The sequence below is a fragment of the Ictidomys tridecemlineatus genome, chromosome 4 (assembly GCF_052094955.1).
Source record: "Ictidomys tridecemlineatus isolate mIctTri1 chromosome 4, mIctTri1.hap1, whole genome shotgun sequence".
In the NCBI taxonomy this organism is placed as follows: Eukaryota; Metazoa; Chordata; class Mammalia; order Rodentia; family Sciuridae; genus Ictidomys; species Ictidomys tridecemlineatus.
The window spans coordinates 133,854,069-133,874,289 of NC_135480.1; the positions used below are offsets into that span (position 1 = coordinate 133,854,069).

At 37.6% G+C, this 20,221-nt stretch overlaps 1 long non-coding RNA gene across 1 annotated transcript in view; it reads left to right on the top strand.

Annotated features, from left to right (window-relative positions):
* Nucleotides 1-20,221, top strand: part of LOC144376878 (uncharacterized) — a 65,032-nt gene that overhangs the window by 42,224 nt on the left and 2,587 nt on the right. Inside the window, exon 2 of the long non-coding RNA XR_013437249.1 lies at nt 976-1,090. This is a non-coding gene — a long non-coding RNA (uncharacterized LOC144376878). The remainder of the gene's footprint in view (nt 1-975; nt 1,091-20,221) is intronic.

The window sequence follows — 20,221 nt, forward strand, 5'->3', positions numbered from 1 at the left end:
TCTCAGTGAATATACCCCTTATTTTCACTCAAGCTGGAGATCTCAAAATTGTACAAACTCAATGGGTTTCTTAAACTTATCTTAGTCTTTCCCTTAAACTTCCAAGATCTTCATTTAAGACTCATATTTAATTTCTATAATATCAAAAAAATTAATAGCGTCCTATTAGGAGCTAAGTCATGTAATGCCCAACTTTCCCCCAGAACCTCAGACTGTGACTGTATTTGAAGATAAAGCTACTAAAGAAGCAAGTAAGTTAAATTGAGTCCAATAAAGTGAGCCCTAATCTAATACTTCTGGTAAATAATTAGGAAAAAATATTGTGACACCAAATCAGAATGGTTTTCTTAGTTACAAAATATAAGGAAAGCCATGTTAATGAATGAGTTTAATCCATAGCTAAAAGGATTAATATCCATAGACAAAGGAAATATAAAAATTAGGAATGCTATCCCTTGGGCCAGATACACTCATACATACTTTGATTCTTTGATCATACTGAAATGGAAATTTCAATACAAAAAGGAAAAGTGACCAATCAAAATGGCTTTTACATGCCACATTGCATCTTTCTTCCAAAGGAGACTTTCTCCTGACATCCAAGCAAACCAAAAATCCTGGTATAACGTAGCTCACTTGACCTGGGGTCTGAAAAAGAAAGAGGTCGCAGGTGTTAAGATGACAGGCTTGCTGGGTGTAACAGGAGGCTGCTTCAGAGGGAAGAGGGCATTTAAACTTGTTTTATTACCTCTCCGGGGACATGAACTGAAACATCCTGTCATAAAATTATTACTTCATTTGGGGATCTGGCAGAAAAAAAATACATTTGAAAATGAAAGCTTTCATAGAAATTTCATACACATAACATATTCTTTTGTCTTGTTCCATTCTGTATAAATTATCTTCTTGGAAAGAATCTCATACATCTTAGAGAAACCTGCTTAATACTCCTTTTGCTATTTTCATATTCTTCAGAAAAATGAAGAGAGAGATCTTGCATGGTGATGTTAAAAAACTTCCTGAACAAGGGAATCCTCTAAATTTCTTCAAGTTTCGTCTCCCACATAAACACTGAATGCAGCTACGCAAGGTAAAGAGGATAGTGCTTCAATATGGAACTGTGTGTTTCTATTGCCTCATTCTAATCTTTCTGTTACTACAGAAACAGCAATAGCCTTCATGGACATTACCCTCTGAGGGAGGACAGATACTACTCAGAACCAAAAGTCAGTTCAATTCCTGAACATATTTCTTGAAACCATAGCAGATAAAGTCTGATAAATGCTTCAGATAGATAAGAACTGGGCTTTATTAAGAGAAAAGAAGGGCTGATGGCTTCTCAGAATTTCCCAAGATAGTTTTAAACATCAATAACCAAACATAGAGAAAATTGCATGATGAATGGCGTAATTATCCCGCCACCCCAAAAGGAAATACAGTGTTTCCCCTTATCCACTGAATTGCTTTCCATAGTTTCAGTTCCCTACAGTGAACCATAGCCCAAAAATATTACATGAAATTTTTTAGAAATAAGTAAGTCATAAATTTAAAATAACTAAAATTAATTTTAAATTAATAATTATTATTTTTTCCATCTTATTATTAATGATTGCTATTAATCTCCTACTGTGTTAAATTTATAAATAAAACTTTATCATAATTATGTATGTGTAGGATAAAACACTGTACCTACAGTTTCAGGAGTTCACTGCAACTCGGTACTACCCACAGTTTTAGGTATCTACCGTTAGTCTTGAAACATGTGCCCTCTAGATTAGGGTTCAACCCATAGGCAAGAAAGAAGACTCAGGTGGGGAGCCTGGCATCAACAAGCTCATGGTCATCCTAAGATCCACCTACCAACTCCATATGTATACTCTTCTTAGGCACATAAGCAAAAGGTGGCAGAGTAAGAGAGAGTCCACTGAGGGTTTGGGAAGTTCACAGGGCAATGAAGTTAGCGTTGTGATTCCCGAAGCTAACCCCAGGCGGGCATCATGCTTCCAAGATGTCCATAGGGCTGGGAGCACCTAATGCACAGGGAGATATCGGTCATGACTGAGGGAATCATTCCAGCAGGTTAGCTTGAAGGGATATTCCACAATGCCCCCTGTAACCCAGAGATACAAAGCACAGTAGCCAAGATTCTTAAAACCTCCAAAGGGCTGATAATTAAGGTATGCTTAACAAAAGTCACCAACTTTTAAGGGAAGCTTAACAGAGAGCTGTAGTGTTCTTTTCCTAAGGATCCTACTTCCTGGCCCAACGTAGATCTCAATTTTGCTTCTGCTTTCCCTCTACTCGGAAATCCATTATTGGAGCTGAAAATAATCTGAAAACCTAACCACAGAACATCATTGCACTCAGTACTCTGAATTCAAGATGAAAGAAAATATCATATTCAATGACCTCAAAAACTTCCAGCATCCTCACACCCACCAGAATGACAAAAATTAAAAAAAAAAAAAAGGAAAGAAAAGAAAAGAAGCCAAGGTTGGTAGGGATGGAAAACAACAGGAGCATTTACCACTGATAGGAGAGGAAGTAGCCAACACTTTACATCTGTTTACTGTTTTTTTTTTTGTTTGTTTGTTTGTTTTTGGTGCTGGGGATTGAACCCAAGGGCATTTAACCTGAGCTACATTCCCAGCCTCTCCACCTTTTTGATACTTATTTTTTATAATTTATTTTATTTTATTTTTTTAGCCAGAGTCTCACTAGGTTGCTTACAGCCTCTGTAAGTTCCTGAGGCTGGCATCAGACCTGCAATCCTCCTGCCTCAGCCTCCTAAGCGGCTGGGATTACATGCATGCTCCAGGGCACATGGCTGTTTGCCCTATTTGCTCAAAATGAACTTATCTATGTTCTATGTCCCCCAAATCCCACTCCTATATATGTCTGTAACCCACAGAAATATTACATACGTGTCTCATTAAGTGATCCATACAAGACTGCACAGATTTGTGTACTTGCTGTAAGAAAAAAAAAATCCATCAAGAACGCATAAACTGTAAAGTCACACAATGGAAAAAACACACCATAAGGAGGATGAGTAAATTGAAATGAAATACAGTAATTATAGGTGCATTTTATAAACACAACATTGAATGTGGGATGCCAAACTCAAAGGCATACACACCAAATAATTCCATATTTGCAAAGTGCACAAAGAACAATGAATGTAGAAGACAGAAGAGTGATTCCCCTTGACAGACAGTCCAGGCTGGAAGGAGGTATGAGAGAGACATACAGATTATTTTCTTATCTTAGGGCTTTTAAACAGGTGTGTGTTCAGTTTTGAAAAATGTGGCGAGTTGTACATTTATGATACGCATACTTTTCTGTTGTATTATGTAATGCTCATTATTGTATTCTGTGTTTTGCTCTTAGAGTAGCATATATTCCAGTGAGAAGTTTATAAAAATCAAAATTCAAAAAAACACATAGAAATTAATGTACAAACCCAGATCTATTTCTATCATGTATTAATGCAGAAACTGAGTTTGCTTTTCCCTAAGATTTCCACAGCTTCCAACTAAAACTGTCAAAAGTTCTCTGCAGCCAACCACATGAATATACAAAGGTTCTTGGAAGCAAAAATAGGTAAGAAATGTCAGAGTACTCACATTGCACTTCCTACCTTCCCCTTTTACTGACTAAAAAGAACTTTGAGAACCCCAAACTGAAATATCCCCTTTCCATCTTACAAGCTGTAAAAATCACAATCTTAAAAAGCATCATTTCAAAGAGAGACAGGCACACCAGCAGGTGCCATTTCTAATTCCTCACGGCTACCTTCTGCGCAGAGTGCTGAGGGATAAAAGCAGTGATGAGAGCATTCTTCCTACCATTTCATATTCATGGAATTTGTTGTTACTTAACTTTTCACAAATCATTAGGCTGAAGTACCTCTCCATTTTCCCCCCAAATAGTGTCATTTGACCTGGTATCCAGCTTAATACAGCCTCCGCTTTTGAATAGATTTCTTCACAAGTGGCAATCTCTAATAGGGTCATGTCGAGAGGCAGCCCTACTGCCTGCTACCTATTGCACGTTAGTGTGATGAGGGTAATTTCAAATGGCATTCAATCAAAAAATCTGAAAGTTTTATTAGTCAGGTTGGGGGCTTTTTCATGTTCAGATGAGGCTCACTGCAGCTCAACTTAGACATTTCCAACTAAGATTTCAGAGGATGGAATGCTTTAAACTGTGCACGTACTCAATAGCCCACATCGCCTTGCAGACCGGATAGTTGGTTGTGTTTTTAGAACATCGAATGCAAATTCCTTGCCTTCATCCAAATAAGTAGAAGGGATCACCTGTCATTCAATCATCAGTATGGGTGAACTGTAAATGTATGAGATAAATTCTGTGTTAAATCATGAAGTTTTAAAACAGAACAAATCAAAACAAAACTTCCCCTGGACTGCTATTAAATATATATATATATATATATATATATATATATATATATATATATATATATATATATATATATATATATATATATATGTGTGTGTGTGTGTGTTCTCATATTTAGTTACTGCAGATCCCCATTTCAGGAGCTGTTTGTGTAAGAAATGAGTTGTTGAAAGACTTTGTGGGCTGGGGTAGAATTGCTTCCCTTTGCCAATCTTCTGGCAGTTAAAAAAGATTTGGGGGTAGAACTCAGGCCTATTTCAAAAACAGGATGAGATAAATAAGCCAAGATGTCATGGTTTGGGTGAGGAACATTGATGGCACTGATATATGCCCTGCCTGAAGACAATGAAGCTCAAACAAGTGACAGTTATCATGTATCAAGAAATTCCAGGCCAGGAGAAGTCCAGACAAAAGCAAAAATGGTATGAAATTGGGATTATGTCAATATTCTAGAACTGGGCATTTTGCAGAACAGAATCCTCAGCTACGTGTGAGTCATTCTGAACTAAGTAGAATAAGATTATTAAGGTTTAGTCTCTTCATATGTTCACCACTGTTGTGGACCAATAAGGAGCCAGGTTGAGAAGCCTCACCAGGTCTCAGTAAGATCCAGAGATCTTACTTCTACAACATCGATTTCTACAGGAAGGAGGAAGAAATTATAGTGGCATTAAACAACCCCCAATGCCATATTCACCTCTACTGGGTTCCTACAACAGTTTTTATGTTCTTTGAATATGCTACCAAATTTTTATTCTCCTTTCTCATGAGCTAATAATTCGTATATAGCTAAGATGTGCCTCATTTCAATGTTAGACTTTATTTTTCAAACATTAAAAAAATTGTTTTACTTGTTATTTTTTACTATAAATAATGTCAAATGAAATTTTCTAAAGTGGAGTAAGGAAAAGAGAAGTTTTTTTTCTATTTCCAACAAACAATATAGTTTCCATGTTTCTGCCTCTCCACACTTCTTTCATATGCATATATAATTTTATGCTACAGTAATATATAGATTGCATAAAAATTCATGCAATATTCAGAAGAATATCTAAGGACACTGCTAGACTATGCAATAATATAGAAGCTTAACTCTGAAATCTCAACAACAGTCTCTAAATTTAGTAGACTTGGTTTTATAATACATCGGAACTTTTTTTCTTCAATGAGCCTAGAGTCATTGACTATTACTCTAAATCAAAATGAACCTTTTCTCTTGTTGAAATTCAGGAAGGAGGTAGACTTTTGAAAAAAAGAAGCTCTAAAAAGCAAGACCAAAACGTAGATGCTAGCAGGTTTTCCCTCTATTCACCCTGCCTTCTTTCCATGCAGGAGAATAATACTAGCCCAGGAATAGTCAGTTTTCCTTCCTGTGGGATTTATTCACTCCTGAGTTCTGAACACTTACTGCTGTGGAGTGCCTGCTCTGCTTATACTATTTTCCTCTCCCCAGCCTACCTTTGCTGCAAAGCCAAAAATCACACAAAAATTTGAAATGGTGAGGCTTAAGAGGGAAGGAATGAAAGAATGAGGAGGCTGATCAGTAATGATCAGTCCTGAGAGACTCCAGCCTGGAATCTTTTGAGTCCTAGGAATATCTTTCTTTAGGTTCAAGAATAAAATTATATTCGTTTATTCAACTAGGTCTTTAATGGAAAGGGAGTATGTATCCTCAAATAACTAGACCGAGACAGCAGCTCATTTTCTAGCTCGTGTTTTTTAATTGAAAATTATTATTAGTATCAGTTGATTTACTTTTACTGTTCATAACCAACATCATGAAAAAGCTCGGATTTGAACAGTTAATGGAAATAATTAGAGGACAACTTCAGGGTTTTTTTTAAAGTTGCTGGCATTCTAATAAATGAGTAGTGATTTTGTGGAATACTGGAGTCTCACTGTTGTTTGTTTAATAGACCATGCATCTATTTTGTTTTACTGTTTATGCAGAACATTTTGACTTTCAGTGAAGAGATTTTTCACAAATGCTATAAAAAATACTTTGTAAGGAGAGTTTATTTGGAGCTGCCAAACCAAAAGTTTGTCTTGGAGAATCAGTTAAGTATGCCTTAAAGAAATTAAAATGTATTAACATCATTCCAAGCATAGCAATAACTCTGGATGAAAATCCCTTAATAAGATGAATTTTAAAATAATGAAGCCAGTTGTATCATGGAAATAAAGGTATTTATTGATACTTTGATCAAAATATCATTTTTTTTCAAAATCGTAAGTCAAGACTTAAATAACTTCAAGTTCAAACCTTAATTTTAGCATATCCCTGTGTTAAGAATGTTTCCTCAGTAAAACATGCTCCAAGTTCTGCGATACCTGAGATCCAGCGCTTTGTTAAGACGGCGGTCCTGTCATGGACAGATGCCATATGATTTTCAGAGTATCACATAAAAGGAAAGATGGTGGTGGCTCTTGGGGGAAGTCCATCAGACAGTGATCCCTGGGCATTAGTGCTCCTCGCTCTTCCTAAACTTTATTCAAACACATTGTTTTACAAATTCATAGCGATGTTCCTCAAAGCACAACCACATGCTCTTCTTCAAAGCACAAGTACATGCTCAAAAATATCATTATTTACATTGTCTGTTACAATGTAAAGACTATGTAAGTGCTAAGCAGCTAGAAATTCATTCTGTGTCTTCAAGTTTTCTTTTTTAAAGCTAAGGAGTAGATATGATGAAATCTTGAGGTTCATTGATTGTGTTGAGACATTGGAAAATAACATGGCAGAAATGGGTTTGCCTAACACCTCGTTTTTATTCTGCCAATATGTGTGCTACCATCAGGGGATTGCAGTTATTTCGGTGTTGGGTTGCATTTCTGCCCTGTGTTGGCCTGTGAATCCTCATGTCCTTGCCCCATCTCAGGCCTGCAATAAAAGAGAATTGACCCCTTTCCCCTTCTATGGGGCATCAAATGATTTTTTCATATTTTACCACAGTAAATCTCCAAAATAACCCCATAAAGTAGAAATTATGATCCTTATAAGTGAATTAATTGAGGTTAAAGTGTAGAACAATCTAATGTGATAAAAATTACTGGGAAGGAATTCAAATATTGATTTTTTCCTAATTCCAAAAGCTGTGCTCCTTCCTTAGACTAAGGAAAGAGGGATGATAGTTCTCCTTTCCTGGAGGAGTATTTATGGCACTCTCAGAATTACTCATGGAGTATCTCACACTATAGAAGAATTTCACAGCAAGATGGTTCCATATTTGCTTTTGTGGCTTCAGCTTTGGGATTCAAGCTTTGGGATTCATTCATTCTCATTAGGAGCAAAGGTCTGTCTACCACAGACTGGTGTGAGGATTTGAGACCAATACAACAAAATATATATTCTCCCCTTCTAAATGGAGGGTTAAAATATAGTACTATATTTGTTGCTTTGTTATGTACTTTGCTAATTGCCTACGCATTGTGCATCCTCTTCACTTTCTAACCAAACCCCGGTTTTCTTCATTTAACAACATCTCCTTAGTTTTGCCTTAGAAGATATGGAATCATCCCACTTAAGGAATAGTAATTACTGGTTATTCCACCCTTTTCCAAGGACTGGTAAAGGAATGTTCAGAAAACACAACGAAGGCCATTAAAACTGCCCTGTTAAAGTATTTCCAACTTTATAAGAAAAAGTAGAAAAATGAGGGAAACACAAATAGTCCCTCCTATTGCATACTTACCTAGAAATTGACAGCAGACTTTGGACGCATTTGATATTTTTAGCTATTTATAATTATGTGATGGGGGTGAGACAGAGAGAAAGAGAAAGAAAGAGAGAAATTTGGATTATTTATCAGTAAGAATCAATCATTCTCTAAGTACTTTTCTTCCAAAGACAGTTTCTTTGAATTAACAGCCTGCATGATGTTCTCTAGAGGAAAATTACACTCCCCTGAAAAATTAAAAGCCTTATTTTTTATTTCACGAATGATAAGTCTTCTGCTGGAATCCACACTCTCCCCATCTGCTGGCTTTATGGTCCTACATTAAGGCTCCAGTGCTGTGTACTTATAGAAACTGACTCCACACAGACTTTCACTGAATGTGTTACTGAGGTGAACTTACTGCCTTTCAAAGCTTCACATAAGGTTCCCAATGCCTCTTAGGGCTAAGTATTTGTTATACGCCAAACAGAAATCCGAAACAGAAATGGCTGTCTGCTTCAGTGAGAATTTGTGATTATTGGTTGTAGTCCAGGATTTGGAGCTGGGCCAGAGGAATCAAAACAGAAGATACTCAGGATAGAAACTTGAGACAGGAGAGGGGAAACTAATCCTGGCATCAAGAGAATAGGAGATCCCCTCAGAAAAATCAGCATAGTTTGTCAATATGGAGGCAGAAAACAGCATCGTACAACTGAAAAGTACTGTGGCATTGAGCTTCAAATGACCTGAGTCAAAGTCCCAAGGTTTGCTACCCACATAAATACATCCAAATAATTCTCACTTGGTCCTCATAAATGTCCCATGGGATAAGTAGAATTAATCTTCCATTTACTGGCTTTGGAATTTGTGTAGATTAATTTTTCTGACCCTCAGTTTTAGCAAATATTAATTAGGTTTATCAGTATTTAGCAGGAATCATGTAAGGTCTAGATGGTCATCCATCCTGCTCAAGGTCTCGTTCATCTCTATCTTTCCCCCGGTTTATATATCATTGAACTTGTACTTGTGACATCTGTAATCGCATTTGTCATCTGGATCAAGAGTTCCATACTTTACAAGCCACCACTCATTGGCTGCTCCTAAGCCTCAAAATTAGACATAGCAATAACAACACCATAGACTACATTCCTATTTGTTTTAGTTAGAAAAATGCATGATTTTTTCATTTGGTTATCATGAAAATCCCGTGAGATTAGTAGAATTAAGATTTCCATTGTCTAGATGATGATATTGAGACTTAGGGTATTTAAGCCATTTCTCTAAAGCCACTAAGCTAGGAAAAGTCAGCACAGGACACATACTTAGTCTGCTTAACCAAAATATCATGTTTTTCACCATAGCTTGGAAGTCGAGAGAACCATCTTGGGAGCAGGTTTAAGGTTCCCTGCCTTAATTTGCTGCACCTGGCCAGTGCACCCTTCCTCCCTGCTATTGGGAGGGTTGGCTTCAAGAAGTCACAAACTTGACTGGGACTGTTACCATCAAAGTGAACTTCCTTTCTTGAAAATACTCTCGTGAGGTTAAACCTTCTTTCCCAGGGGCAGTTGACAGCCCAGGAGCAATAGATTCTAGGGGTACAAATTCTTACTCCCCTGCTTCAAAATAGAATCATTCATGCTGTCCCTTATACTCAAGAGGTCCCTGTGCATCCAATTGAGGCTAAATTTAACCAAACACTTGTCTTTACCTAGCTTCTTCCCCTCTTTTTCTGTTTTTGGCTCACTCCCTCCCAGGTTTCTCTCAAGAATGCATCCTCATAAGCCAATTACACAAGTAACTGTCTTGGTATCTGCTTCAAATGAACCCAACCCAAAGCAAGAATAGGTTCTGCCTTCAAGATACCTGAGATTATATCCTGATACCATTGCTTAGCAACTGTGTGAATTTGGCAAAATCATATGACTAAGCCTCTGTTCCTCAATTTCAAATACATAGATATATAGTACTTACACTATGTACATTAATACTAACACATTGAATTTGGTTTTTGTTATCATAATAGAATGCCTGAGGCAGGCTAGCTTTATTTAGAAAATAGGTTTATTTGGCTTATAGTTTGGAAGAGTCAGGGGCATGCTATTAGCATCAGGTCATTTTTCTGGTGACGGCCTTCTTCCTAGCCAATTCACTAGGCAGTTCATGGCAAGAGACAAGAGATGGCATGTCTATATCTGTGTCTGGTCTCTGTCCCTCTTCTTATAAAGCCACCAGGATTCAAACATAGGGGCTCCACCCAAATAACCCTATCTAAACCTCATCACTTTCCAAAAGTCCAATTTCTAAATACCATAGTCGGATTAAGTTTTCCCTCTCTTGATACCATTAACATATTACTTTAGGGACTAAATTCCTGAATGAGTTTGAGGGGACAAGCCATATTCAAACCATAACAATTTAATAAGATTAGCGAAAAATCTAAACTCTGGTAATCATTGGAGTTTCTCTAATCATCTTGCAAGAAAAATGTAAGCATTTAATAAGTGTTTCCTGGTATTTACTATTATCATCATCATCATTATTATAATTCCCACAGCATCTACTACTCACACCAGTCCTCTGAAGAGACAATTTCCCCAGCTGGGAAAACCAGGCTGCTGGCTGCTCAAAAACCAATTCACAGAAATGCAGTATAGGCAGAGATGGCAGCCAGGGGACTGCAATAAAATGGGGATAAACAGATTTATGCACCTCAAGAAACATCTAGACTTCCTGATTCTGCTCATTCAAATCAATTTAGTCGACATTTATGGAGTGCCAGGTGCCAGGAACTGAGGTAGGTTCTAGGCATCCAAGAAAAGGATCTATTTTATTCTTTGCAAGTAGACTCTATAGGGGGAGAGGCATCATTGTGTGATGTAATAGTAATTCTCTCAAGTGGTGAATCTATAAATGTATAAGTCATAATACATTTGAAAGTCTCAGATAATTGTCTAAGGGGGAAATAAACAGGCTTGGGGATAAATCTAGTTGTAATATAATTAAGTTAGTTGCATAAGCTTTTAATGGATTATATTTTTATAAGTACTACTACTTGTAAAATTTTTGCTTTTAGCAAATTGTGTATCATTTGAACACACTGGCTGATGCTTAATAAGAATTAGAATTATATTTTGCTTGTTATATAAGTAAGTATCTTGTTACATGCCTATTTAATGCTTGCAAAAACCATTCCAAACAATCTCTTTAGAATAAGTGTCTAATTACACATTTATCATTAAAATTACAGTGAGCTAATTGCCTTGGAGATATCTTTATCTCTCTTGCAGCTTGCTTAATCCTAAAGCATGTTTTCAGTAATCATTTGTTATTTAATTAACTAATTAACAAACAATACCTGTCCTATGGAAAATCCTAAATTAAACACTTGAGACTCTTTAATTGAATGCTCAATAACCCAATATAGCCCTTAATATTAGACCCTTTAAATATTGCAAAGATTCTATTGAATCACATATTAGTTTGCTCCTGTTATCTTTGGGGGCTTAATTGGTAGCGGGGGAAAGGGCAGTTGATAATACACAAGGGGTAGCCAGCACAGCAAGACTCTGATGAAATAGAAAGTATCCATTAACAGCTCCTGAGCAACAATGCTGGTCTGCCATGCCGGCCAGCTACAAAGGCAGGTTGTTCATTTTTACTAAATATTTTTTAGTTGTAGATGAACACAATACCTTTATTTATTTGTGTTTATGTGGTGCTGAGGATTGAACCCAGTTCCTCCTTGGTGTTTGCCACTCTCCAAATTCTTATTTCTGGGTTCCTAGTGAAGTCCTGTTACCTCCTCCATCTCTTCCTGTATCTTTTGCTCCACTAATGTTGTTACCTTAACATTTCATGTACATGAACTGCATACATTATTTGCTCCTCTCTCTGGCTGTCCTAATCATTCTTCAAGGATGCATCCTTCAGAGAATTACCTGATCTTGAAACCTGTAGTCAGACTTAATATAAGATCTTTTTCTATGTGTTCTATATTACTTCCATGATATAGTGTATGCTAAATTGCTTTGTAACTGTTCACATGTCCATATCCCAACTTAAACTATAAACATCAGAATTGAGTGGCTAAAAGCACCAGGAAGAGGGTCTAGGAAATGTAAGTTCAAATTGCTGCTTCACCATTACAAGTATAAACTTAGAGGCACAACCCTTAATTTCTCTCATCCTCAGTTTTTACATCTGTACATTGGATAGAATACTTGTATTTTGCTCATAAGATTATTGTGAGAATTATATGGCATGGTGGCATATAAAATCTCAATAATAGTACCTGAAATATGGGAACTTCTAAATCATTGGGAGTTCATTTTAATGCTATTCTGTACATTTAATATTGCATTGCTATGCCTGACATTTATGCACATTACATATATATGTATACACACACACACACACACACACACTCAGTAAATGTTGCTGAATAAACAGACACCTAAATGACTGCACGAATAACTGAGTGAATGGCTTGAAGCAGAGAGAGAAAAACTTTGGATTAATACAGAACTTTTTGTATATATTTAAAATTATGTTCTATAGCAAAAGAGTTTCTATATGGCCCTAGAGGGAGATCCATGACCATAAAATAAATTATTAGAGAGAGAAAGATCAGTTCAACATTAAAATTTTCAAAACATTATGTTTAAAATTGAATGTTCTTCCTGAGTTTTCTTCAATCCATGTAGTCAGAGATCAAACACAATTGCTGAGGTACAATGAAGTTTTAGGGCTGTATTGCATGACACTGAATGCTCCTGTCTTTTTATAAATCTGTGGCTCTGTTAAAGTTCCAAGGTACCAGGTGTTTTACAATAGGGCATATGTTCACTGTTCTAGTGGCTATAGTAGCTATTCATTTATCCCTATACTGCTCAATGTTCAAACTTGCCAGATCATTGGTAAGGTTACAATGAACCTCTTTTTAAGTGAGCTCAGTAATTCATTTCAATGTGTAATAATTAAAGTGACACTAAAGTTGTACTCTCCTTGCATTGTCAGTAGATAAGGAATTCTTGGGAGAAATTTGAACTTCTTGACTTGGTAAAGCAAGCATTAGAATATTGCCTGCTAAGACAATGACTTTGAGTTCCTCTTTTTCCTTGCGAAGCATTTTCGATGTCTGTTTTAAGGTTTGGATATTACTGTTGGCATTATTGGACTTTATATTCCCCAGGAAGCAAAATTCAAATTCTCTCAAGTTCCGGACAGCACTAATTTGATTAACTGCTCTATGGTTATGCTGAGTCATTGGCTAGTAGCTTAGAAAATAGAACCGATTATAAATGACATACTTGGAAAATGATGTACATGGTAAGTAACAATCACCTACCCACCTTGAAAGCTTCAGGAGGCAAGATTCTGAGAAGGACTGTCCATAGAGGGCTCCTCCCAGGAAGCACCATGTCCTCATCTGACCCTCACTACTTTGCATTTATCATCACTATCTAGAAAACAAACGCTAAAGCCATAACCTTTGAAAGAACAAAAGGTGATTCCCTCCCTCCCAATGGTTCCACACTCATTTATAAAAATAAGGTCCCATGGATAATCTGAACTTATTTCAAATTAATATTATATTGCAAAGTTTTGCTGCAACTGCTCACAATTTACCTGTCAGACATGGTGAAAGACATCATTATAACTCAAATCAAAGAGTTTTCTTTTGCTTGTGTTTAGAATGATTTCTCCTAGTTTTAATAATGTTTCTGTTAAATCACATAAGGTGAGAAATAATAATAGGATATCGCTTAATTGAATATGTCTTCATGACAGGAGGTACAATACTCCTTTTTGCACATGACGGTTGCTTGCTGGCTACCAGGATGGATTGATTGCTGCCCTCATTATGTGGGTAGTCTGCATTTCCCTTCAGCTGCTCCACCCTCCGCGGTACCCCAGTCTACTGAACTGTTGAAGTCCTATATTTCAAATTAGCTGTGGACTTGCCATTCTTAAACATTACAGCACTTGAATTGTTGATACTATTTCAAAGGTCAAGAGACTGGACAGAATTCTAAAAACTGAAAGCTATTTTTTTAAATAATTTAGAATAAGGATCACAGCCTTTTCACCAAGGTAGCAATTAAGTCATCACCACCACTGGCCCTATAAAAATTGATTGGGGCTGTTTTTATCACCAGTACCTTTTAAACTGCTTTTCTGTACAATCTGACACCAAAGTCAGAAATCACACAGTGAAAACTAGTACCAGGAAAAGAGAGAAAAGGTCATTAAGTAAAACTCATTTCCCACTAATATTAACCCTGCAGAAAATGACCAGGCAGGTAATTTTTCAGGTACCCATATAATTATCAATGCTAAAGACATTTGTCCAATCAAACATATTTTTCCTATTCAACTGAGGAAAATACACTAACTTGTACTTCAGGAACATCTCATTTTTCAAGACAGCTCAGCTGGGAAGACCTTTCCTTGCCTATTTAAAAAAAATCTGTAATTTGCTTATGAGCAATATTTATACATTCAGCCTTTCTGATATGTCATCTCTCCCATCTCCCAACCCTCTGTCCCGACTCCCCTTGTACGGTATCTCTGTCCTATTATATAACAGAACTTCTCTGGAAAACCTGCTTATTATTCAAGCAGTCATTTTTCTCTTTTCATTCCACGGCTGCAGCTCTCCATTTTTAAGTTCTGTAGCTTACAGGCAGCAGTCTTTAAAGAACAACCGTTAAGGCAGCCCTGGAACTTGGTCCTCATGCTTGGGTAACTGACAGACGAGAGTTCTAACTCTGGCCTAGTATTTACAAACAATCCCCTTGCAGCTCTGGCACAGGGAAGAGGAAGGTTAGGCATGAGCTCCAGAGCAGTTAGGGTAGTTAAACACTTGCATTTTGCCACTGAGAAGGTTAGCCAGACCCAGTTTGCTTGGAAATACTTCTAAGAAGAGCAGCTATTACTTAGCTGGACGCCAATCACCTGCCTGGAATCAACAAAGATGCTTCTATCTTATGTTCTAGTCCTTCTTCCAAACTTCCAAGGTTATACCACTAGCCCCACTTTTCACACTGGGAAAGTGGGATTAGAGATAAAAAGTCGCATTCCCAAATAATACAAAGCAGGAAGAAGGTGAGTTCTAATCTATGACTGTTCAAGACAATGCTCCTCACAAATCTGATGAGCCTAGGAATCATGTGGGAATTTTGTCATGCAGTTTTGAAGGTCTGGGGTGAGGCCCAAAGTTTTGAATTTCTCATATATTCCCTAGAGCTCTGGTCTCAATGCCACACTTTGCTTAGCAAAGGCACAGATTATCTTTTTTAACAAAGAGAAAGCTTTAGTGATGAATGCAAAAAGGTCTGTACAGGGATGTCATGCATTGGCCCTTTGGGCACATAAAATTTGGAACCTACTCTGCCAAACAAGGTATGGAGTGGTTGTGCTGGGAATCCTGCCAGCCCCCGTGTCCGACAGGCATTTTGCTCTCTGCCAGCAAGCTCCTTGGCAGAAACGGAAATGCTCATTTTTTTTCTGGCCAGAATTTGAGATTATTTTCCTCCCTATTTCTGTCCCAGTGAATGTCTTACAAGTTCTTTTTCTGCTTACCCATCACTCAGTGTTTTAAAAGCACTTGTAATATGAAGAATCTATCACAGAGAGAGTGCTGTCCTTCCATTCAAAAGACCTGGGTCTCCCTCTCATTTATAGCATGTTCCAACTGTGATATATACAAACACAAAACCTCTCTGGAACCAGTTTATGTATTCATAAAGCAGGAGCCATCCCCCTTCATTCAATGGTGAGTTTGTGAATAGTTTTTATATTACTAAAAATAATCAATTAATTTAAAGTGGACCAGGCTGGCACAACCAGTTTGAAAAAGAATTCCACTGTATCTATCAAAGCCAAATCTGTGCCTCAGGCTCTGTATCTCAAAAACCCAGCTCTCTGAATATTCAGAAAAAATGAACGTACACCAGGTACAAAAGCCTCTTAGATGGTTCATTCATACTAGTCAAACAATGGAAACTACTCCATGTCTTCCAGAACCCAATGAGCAAATAAACTGCTGCATAGTCATATAAGCCATCGTCATTTAAGCAACATCACGCAGAAGGAAAATGGAACACACTTCTTCTACATGTATGAACTTGGATGAATTTCACTCATATAAGTTAAATAAAACAAGCCTGACTCAGAAGTAAACATATTATATGATTCCATCTATATAAGGTTTAAGAGCATTTGGAACTAATATAAAATGATATAAGGCAAAATAGAAGAATAGCTGAGTTGGAGGTGGGGCAAGGATTGATGGAGAAAGGCATGAAGGAATCTTCTGAGGTGTTAGAAATGTTCTACATCTTGATTTTCATGGGAGTTATAAGGATGTGTAAAGTTAAAGAGGGCACGTTTATGATTTGTGCATAATGGTGTATACCATGGGCAAAGCCCAGACCCAGGTAATGTGGGGCTCAGGTAAGAGCAGGCAAAAGCAAAAGCTTGTTTTGATTAACCATGTTCTTGTCATCTAAGCAATGACACAGTACTTTTATTTGGGCTCTGACAGTTCCTGCTGCCCTGCTTTGGGTATGTCACAGAGGCAATGAACTGTGGGCATGAACTTGAACAACAACAAAAAAGAAAAAGAAAAGTCAGCCACGTGTGGACTGAGGATGAGTGAGTGTGTGTCAGAAGCCAAGAACTATGTTTTCTCTAATTTTGTGCATGTGAAGTACAACTGAGAATAAATAAAATAATGCCAACTTAGAAAGTTGTGATCCCTGGAAGACACAATTACGTGGTTTTAAACAGCAAAGTGCTTATAGGTTTTCTGAAAAGCAGAAGAATGATACCCCACTTTGTCTACACGTGGGGTGGGGGGGGGATTTAAGGAATAAGTCTTAGGCCATCATCCCTAAATACATCATCTTTGCTGCATTTACAATTCAAACAGATACTCAGGGGACACAAAGAGGCAAATTTGGGAGTAGGACTAATTTCTGAGGTGCGATTAGTAGATTAATAATGAAAGCAGCTATCTATTGAACACTTATCCCTGAGCATGCATTAACTCACACCTTGCCAGTACCTTTTAAGGCAAGGACCATTAATACCCCAATTCTACAAGTGAGAAAACTGAGGCAGAGAGTGAAAATAATGAAGACCTTTCCCAAGGTGGCATAACTAAGGAGTGGAATGGCCAGGGTTTGAACTCAGGTAAACTTACTCCAGGATTTCTCCTGCCAGCCTACTAGGTATCACCAGAGTCTCCAGGATAGGCAGCAAGTGCCCACTAAGAGTTCTTAAACTTTATCTTGGGCTCTAGTTCAATTTCATAGATCCACTATACTTAGACTTCATCCTAACATCTGTCTCCTATGCCTCTGCATAGCTAACAGTTCACTGACCTCTTGATCTCCAGGCAAGATCAATGGACATTTCTGTTCTGATTAGGGTTTTTCAACCATTTTATACCTGCAAAACATTAAACATTTTGTTGGCATAGGTGAAAAGAGTGATTTGCATATGGTTACCCTTTGGGTTGAGCCACTCACTTCTAGAATTGGCTATCACTCACACAGGACAGTTTAACAAGAGAAGCCAGGCAGTAGGTGTGGGAAAGAAGAGCAGGGACTTCAACAGGAATGCTGGGCTCAAATATGGACTCTTCTACTTACTGCTATGTGATCTCAAGTAAGTTATTCAACCTCTCTGTTCTTCAGTTTTCGTATTTACAAATCATACATATTATGGCATCTTCTTGTGGGAATATTGGAAAGAACAAATGGATTAAAAATTGTAAAACATTTAGCTAAATTCCTAGTAAGCAATATTTTAAAGATAAATGAATGTAGTGAGTGTACCATCTTTGGTATTAGCCTAATATGATACTCTTCATCTATTACTTTCAATAAATTATGGTCCACTCCACAAAATCTATACAATTCAATGACAATTCATTCAATTCAATATATTCACCTAATAGAACAGACATCAAAGTCATGGTATTAAAACTCAGCAGGAAATTTTTATGTAGTGATCAAAATTTCATAACATGCCGTGGAACATAAAGATGGACACCCGAGATGAACACAGACTTATAGGCCCACAGTGGACTATTTGGGGGGATCCTCATGAGAAGTCTTCCTGGGGTCTCCCTATCTGCCTCCTCAAGGCTGGGTTTCTGACAAAACTGTGTAACTGCTCACTTTTATTTAACTTGAACTCTTTCTCACAACCTCCCTCTACTTACCCTCTACTTACCATTTCAGCTTTTCAAACACATACACTAAGGACATTCCCAGTCCCTTTCCCTCAACTTAACCCCACACTCCCTGAAATACATGGTTCACCCCAGTGTCTCATCTTCAGTCAGCACCCTCCTTTGTATTCCTGGGGATATACTTTTGCTCCAATTTCCCCCATTTCCCTTTGCCTGGTCTATTTCACCCCCGTCTCCCTACCGTTCTCCTACTTCTCCACCAGTTACATTTCTTGTTATTTAAAAAATCTCATTGTAAGATGCCTTCTTAAGGCCTAGTTCCCTCATTCACTTGTTCTCCCACTCAGTCATTAAATATATTATTAGGCACCTAACTCTCAATACATGCTTCGGTATGTCCCACAGTCTTGCTGTCATTTTCCTCCTGGGTGACATTCCTCAGAATGGGCTAAGCCAAGCTCAGACTCACTGAACATATGTCGTTCCATAACTTTGACATACTCCATTCCATAACTTTGACATACTCTTTCCTCTGCTGAGAATCCCCTTCCATTCCATCTTTGTCTGGTAGACTTTTGCTCATTCTTCAGATACACAGGGATGTGAGCATTCCTCAGCTTCGGAGGCAGAATTCCAAGTTCTTCTTCTGTGTTACATGGCTTCCCTGGGGGCTTTTATTGCTGTATTTATTATGGTACATTGTAATTATTTGTCTGAGAATTGGGAGAATCTACATTCTAAACATTGTCATCTGTTTTGGTTTTCTCTATCATTTTGTGTAGTAATTCCCAACTAATATGTACACAAGGAAGGAAGAGTAAATTGTCACGTGGTAGTTTAAGCAATCGTAGTTGAAAATGAGAGACACCCATCCCCTAGGGATCAGGTCTTTGGAAACCAACCATCATTTTGGATATGGATAGAGGCCACAGATGGCCTCTGACCTTCCAGGTCCCAGCTTCCTTAGGTCATAACTGGAAGACATCCCCTAGTCTTAGAGCAGTCAGTCTCCAAGGAGAATGGGATTGGGAAGGAAAGCCTATAAATGAGAATGGAGTATCCTATATACTTAACACTCTGTAGTATAAAATAGGTGTGTTCAGGGAAATAAGCAAAAACTAGAGGCCATATCTACTCTTTTTTTCCTTCTTTTTTCTTTCTGTATTAGGTGGGGTACTAGGGATTGAACTCAGGGGTGCTTTTCCACTGAGCTACATACCCATCCCTTTTTATGTTTTTTGTTTTTTTTTTTTTTTCTTTTGAGAGAGGCCCTCACTAAGTTACTAAGGCTGTCCTCAAACTTACAATCCTCCTGCCACAGCCTCCCCACTGGCTGGGATTATAGGTGTGAGGCACTATGTCTGGCAAGGCCTTGCTCATCCTTGCTGAGCAGAAAGTCACATGGAGCCCAAGTCACAGGATCCCATTGATCAAACCACAGAGAAAAAAAAATAGAAGGACATTTGAAGTATACAATTAGATGCTCTGAGTAATGACCAGACCTCATTCTCATATAGAGGGGAAATGCCCCATTATAAAACAGAAACAAAACAAATGGAAAAAATTTTAACTATACATTTCTCTGAAACTGTAAGATGTCACTACTAATAGAAATCACATTAGGTATCCTGGTATTTGGCATTATTCCTGGCCCAGGTGACTGATAAGTTTCAAAAGGAAAGGTGAGCTCCAGGTGAAGGAGGAGGAGGAGAAACACACATTTATCTCCTTTAAAACAACATATTCTATTCACCAAAGATCCTACCCATCTTTATGCCATCTTAGCCCCTTCTATCTATAGTCTCCTTTTCCCAAAAAACAATATATGAAAAAGTCATGTGTTAGCTGTCAATGCATTTCTGGAGGAAAGAAAAGCTTATCCTTCTAAGTAGGGGTTAAAGTCAGAAAACTCCCTGCTAGCAATAAACAAGAGTCT